Here is a 5833-nt window from a genome sequence, read left to right on the forward strand (position 1 = left end):
GTGCGTTCTGCTTAAAAGTAAAAATATTAGTTCACTTTGTCTTACTTGTCTAAATTTAAGCGTATTGTTTTTTAAGTAAATAAGATATACAGTCAGTCAATAAAGTTTAGGTACATCGAAGTTTTTACAATACCGGCAACTATTTATTGTTTAAATATTTAGTTTTTCCCTAATATTTTTATAAAAATATGATGAGTTCTACACCAAAAACCCCAAAAGTCAGAGTTCCAAACCTTATGCAAAATTAAAGAAAACTCCGCAAATTTCCATCCAAATATTGCAATTTACACTCTTTAGAAAAAAGTTAAGTACGCAGTTTTTCAGCCCATTCAATTTTAGTATAACAAAGTGCAAGTTTGAGGCAGCTACGACTTACCATTGATATTTAGCAATTTTTTGTTGTTGTTTGGAAAGTCCTAGCTTCCTCATACTTGCACTTCATTATACTAAAATTGAATGGGCTAAAGTACTGCAAACTCAACTTTTTTTAGAGAGCGCAAATAGAAAGTGAATTATTTTAATGAAATTTTGCGGAATTTTCTTAAATTTTGCACAAGGTTTGGAACTCTGATTTTTGGGGAAATTAAAAAAAAAATTGCCGAAAACTAAAATATTTAAAAAATAGTTGCCCGTATTGTAAAAAATTCGTTGTACCTAAACTTTATTGACTGACTGTATTAAGGTAGCTGTGCTGGATTGCNTAATGATTAAATGCTGCTTTAAATTATTTTACCCATAATGATTACCGTCCCTGCTTTTAAAATTTGAAATAAAATAGTTTAGTGAAAGTACCACATTTCACTGCTTTTGGACTGGTTCGGGACTATTTACTATCGGACTGGTTCGTTTTTGGCGAAAAAGAACTAGTACTGAACCAGAAATTTGGTTCACTAGTTCGTGTTTTCCCTACAGGGCCCTGTGGGGAAAATCTCTAGTTCTGAACTGGTGCGCTTCTAGTACATTTAGACCCAGTACTGGTTCGCGATAAATCTCTTTTTTATGCAACCAACTGGCGAATTTAACATGGCGATGTCCTAGGAAGTGTCAATTGCCCCCCGCTGCATCCCTTTTTCGATAGTTCCGAACTAGTCTTAAATTCTATAGTTCCGAACCAGTTCTAATATCGACAGACGAAAGAAAAAAGTATCATGATTTCTTAATCTTTTTGGTTCTTCCGTGTGTGCGATTTTAAGTTATTTTGAAAGAAATGTGTTCTCAATTTGAAATTAAATTTGTTTGAATGATTGTAATAAATGTACGTTTACATACCTTTAGCTGTAGCTGAGTCTGCAGAAGTGCTCGCTGTTAAATTCCAGACGGTCCCAAGATGTTGAAATGTTAACACAAATTTTGGTTTTTTATTACCAAGCTATGAAAAAGCATCTGCGAAATGCACAATAGAAGCGTGTTTGAACGAAAAAGCCGCTGAACACATATCTATGTAAAGTAAACAAGCCCCCTGCTGCATCCCTTTTTCGATAGTTCCGAACTAGTTCTAACTTCGACAAATAAGATCTAGTTCGTTCTGCATCTCTTTTTCTATAGTTCCGAACCAGTTCTAAATTCGTCACTGTAGATATAGATTTCTAGTGAAAAAACTGAAAAAATTTTTTTTTTTTAAAGTACCACTTTTCGCCGATTTTGGACGGTGGGGATCTAGTTCCTATCGGACTAGTTCCTTTTTGGCGACAAAGACATAGTACGGAACTAGAAACTTGATTCACTAGTCCGCGGTTTCCCTGCAGGGTCCCGGAGACTCCCGTGTGCACCACTGATCTATACACACATACATATGTATGTCTCTATATGCGAAATAATGGCAGTGAGACATTTTGACCAGTTTCGCCTATTGTTTTCATTGATTATTTTTTAATTGATATTATATAAAAGTCTAATTCATGATGTTATAAACACAATATATGTATACAAATCAGCATTTCCAACTTTGTACAAAAATTATAAAAAGTGAGCAATTTTTCGCACCAAAATACTTTGAATTCAGAAGTTTTAGGGAGATTCCAAGTTTTCGATGTTATGCATTTTTCCATATAAAGTGTGTTCGAAATTTTTTTAAATGAATCAAAATGTATGACACCGTCAGAAAAAAACATCAAAAATCATCGGGATATTACAGAAACTTGCACTTTCATTTAATGATCTATAAAACTGCGAACTTAGAATCTTTCCAAAAATGCTGAATTAAAAGCTTGTTGTGACGAAAATTTACTATTCGTACTGCATATTCACAACAGAATTCAGCGGTTTGCAAATAATTCTCACAGCGTGCTTTTAATTTTCACTTTCACTTTTTGTAATTTTTTAATCTATAATGTGCTTTGTAATTTTTTGTTATATATTGGCATTTTTTGCTAAACTTCTATATTTTATGATTGTGCCAAAACAGAATGAATTGTGCCAGAAGTGCCTCTGAGAATGAGACGAAAACTCGATATATCGATATGTATCGTTAATTTTTAATTCTACAATGAAACACTGAAGAAACATCTACTCATTCAAAAATGCATAGAACCATTTCTTCTTCTTCTTTATTGGCGCTGTAACCGCCTAAGCGATTTTGGCCGAGCACACGCCAGTCGTTTCTCATCTGTGCTAACTGACGCCAATTGCAAATGCCAAGTGAAGTCAAGTCCTTCTCCACCTGGACTTTCCAACGCAGAGGAGACCTTCCTCTGTTACCAGCATCGCGGCCCGTGTTGAATATTTTCAGAGCAGGAGCGTTTCTGTCCATTCGAACGACATGGCCAAGCCAGCGGAGCCGCTGAATTTTAATTCGCTGCACTATGTCTATATCGTTGCAAAGCTCATACAGCTCATCGTTAAATCGTCTGCGATATTCGCCATCACCAACGCGTAAAGGTCCGTAAATCTTTCGCAGAATCTTTCTCTCGAAAACTCCAAGAGCCGCCTCATCAGATGCTTTCATTGTCCATGCCTCCGCGCCATACACCAGCACAGGCATGATGAGTGACTTATAGAGTGTGGTCTTTGAGAGAGGACTTTACTTCTCAATTGCCTACTCAGCCCAAAGTAGCACTTGTTGACAAGAGTGATTCTCCGTTGGATTTCAAGGCTGACATTATTATTGGTGTTAATGCTGGTTCCCAAATAAACGAAGTCGTCTACTTTTTCAAACTTGTAATTGTCAACAGTGACGTGGGTGCCAAGACGCATATGCTCTGACTGTTTGTGTGATGACAGGAGATACTTCGTTTTGTCCTCGTTCACCACCAGACCCATTCGCTTTGCTTCTCTATCCAATCCCGAGAAGGCAGAACAGACGTAGCTAGGGTTCGAAATTTCAGACTTTGGTATCGATACTGAGTACTCATTCTGGCATCGAGCTCATGGTATCGATACTCTAAAAGTATCAGGGAAAAAGTATCGATACTGCTCAGTATCGGACTCATTAAAATATCTCAAAAAAATTATTTTATTCTTCAATTGCATATCTAGTTATTTCCTGAAATTAAAACAATCGAAATTTTAAATATTTGATTTTTATTTCATTGCAGAACTTACTTTCACGTTAGAAGTGATTTTAACGTTAAATGTATATACATACATACATATATATGTACATACATTTTATTAAGAAATTTTCGTAAACTTTTTGGGTAAGCATTTTTGTAGCATATTTAATTTTAGTATAAAAATGTGCAAGTTTGAATTAAAAGTCAACGGTATGTAGTAGGCTACACGTAAATTTGAATAGGCTACAAAACTGCATACCCAAAAAGTTTCTAAAAGTTCTGCAATTTCGTGAACTTTGCGTTAAGATTTATGGCCTTGTTCATAAAAAATAAAAAAGGTTTATAATCTGAAAAATGTATGAAAATGTCATTTTATTAAGCTCTTTAAACCTACTTTATTTTTTATGAATAAGGCCATTAAACTTTAACTTATTTGGTTTATGTTATGTAACAGACTACACGCAATTTCAGTTTATTTTAAGTGATGGACAAAATTTAAAGATAGTAACCCATATAAGCAAAAAATTGGGTTGCCAATGGAAGAAAAAATTTAAAAAGTGTGTTTTTTAATAAGTATTCGATACTACGAGTACTTTGCAAAGTATCGAGTAAAATCACCAAATAAGGTATCGAGTATTAAAGTACTCATTTTTATACCCTCAGTATCGATACTTACTCAATATCGATAGTATCGTTCGAACCCTAGACGTAGCACTTGTTTTAACCGATAATATCGATGTCGTCGGCATACGCCAGAACCATTTACCAACAGAAAATTTTATTACACATATATATGAGGTACATATGTATGTATAACAGTGACCCACACTCAAAATCACACAGTGATATTATTACAGTATTCGCAATGTTTTTTCATTCTATATTTTTTTCATTACTTTTTTATAAAAGTATAGCTCAATCTGTAACAAAAGCCATATAAACCTAAATTGTAAAATTTTTGCAAAAATTAGAAAACAATCAAAAAAGTTTCTTAAAAATTGCGAACTTTTTAATAAGAATTTCTATAAAAAAATTTGGTATGCAGATTTTGGGTCTATTAAATCAGTCACTGATGTTGTTTGGCGCAAAAATAAGTAATGAGAAAATGGCTATGCCATACTCGATATCGAAAAAAAAATATCGATGTCGGCAAAAAAAACCAATTACTCGATATATCGATACTGACATCGATATATATATTTGCAGCTCTACGCTGGCGTTGCTCGCGAGCAAAAATTACCCACCTATGCCGTAAAATTTACGTATATTATGGTTCTAGGGCAGCGATGGGCAGAGAGAGCTTTTACTCTGCTTACGAATATACAAAATCTATAGAAAGCTTAAAAGAGCTTTGCCCGCGGGCAAGGCGATGCCCATCACCGTTCTAGGCAGGGTTGCCACTTTGGTAAATTGTTAACAAAATTGGTAGAAAAAATTTGGGTTGGTAAAAAGGTAAATTTTTTCTCATTTTGGTAGATATTTGTTGAACTTTTCGTTACCGATTTATTTTTCGTAGTTATCTTTATATTATAAATTTCTTTGCATACTTTTTATATACTTACATACGTATAAATGTATATCGATATAAGGCGAACATATCGTGCTCCATTCAAAACTCATTTTACTGGAATCCCGGGGAGCTTTTGATTGCCTAAATATTTTAAATGATTATTTAAATACATATAAAAAAAAATTACAGGTATGTAATGACGCATTATAATTGTTCACAAAAAAAATTTAATCTACGTCATTTTTTATCAATAGAAATTGTTAAATAAAAAACACAAAAGACTGGTGGCAAAAAATTTAAAAAGAAAATCAACGGGAACCACATTGTGAGCTATACTCAAGTATTATTTGCTTTAAAACTCGGTATCTTAAATTGTTCTAAAAATTCAGAGTAAAAAATTCGAAATTTGGACGAGAATTTTTTGAATTTTTCTAAATGCTGTATATAGTTTGAATCCTTAATTTTTGTGAATTTAGTTAAAACAACAAAAAATTTTTACTTGAAAAACATTGCGAATAATAAAAAAAATCACCAGGTGCTTTTTTGAGTCATTGTATTTGTCAGCCTTGAAATCCAACGGAGAATCACTCTTGCCAAAAAGTGCTACGTTGGGCTGAGTAGGCAATTGAGAAGTAAAAAGATCACACTCTATAAGTCACTCATCATGCCTGTGCTGGTGTATGGCGCGGAGGCATGGACAATGAAAGCATCTGATGAGGCGGCTCTTGGAGTTTTCGAGAGAAAGATTCTGCGAAAGATTTACGGACCTTTACGCGTTGGTGATGAGCGAATATCGCAGACGATTTAACGATGAGCTGTATGAGCTTTACAA

General features: G+C 34.0%; 1 protein-coding gene and 1 long non-coding RNA gene across 10 annotated transcripts in view; one reads left to right on the forward strand and one right to left on the reverse strand.

The window, feature by feature from the left end:
• The window catches only part of LOC108375723 (small conductance calcium-activated potassium channel protein), a 387259-nt gene that overhangs the window by 143155 nt on the left and 238271 nt on the right, over nucleotides 1–5833 (reverse strand). The window lies entirely within an intron of this gene.
• LOC108375785 (uncharacterized) overlaps nucleotides 1–5833 on the forward strand; it is a 15933-nt gene that overhangs the window by 8232 nt on the left and 1868 nt on the right. The window contains exon 2 of the long non-coding RNA XR_001849203.1: nucleotides 4126–4132. This is a non-coding gene — a long non-coding RNA (uncharacterized LOC108375785). The remainder of the gene's footprint in view (nucleotides 1–4125; nucleotides 4133–5833) is intronic.

Source organism: Rhagoletis zephyria, unplaced genomic scaffold, assembly GCF_001687245.7.
Source record: "Rhagoletis zephyria isolate East Lansing unplaced genomic scaffold, Rhagoletis_zephyria_1.1 Rzeph_scaffold_00094, whole genome shotgun sequence".
Taxonomy (NCBI): domain Eukaryota; kingdom Metazoa; phylum Arthropoda; class Insecta; order Diptera; family Tephritidae; genus Rhagoletis; species Rhagoletis zephyria.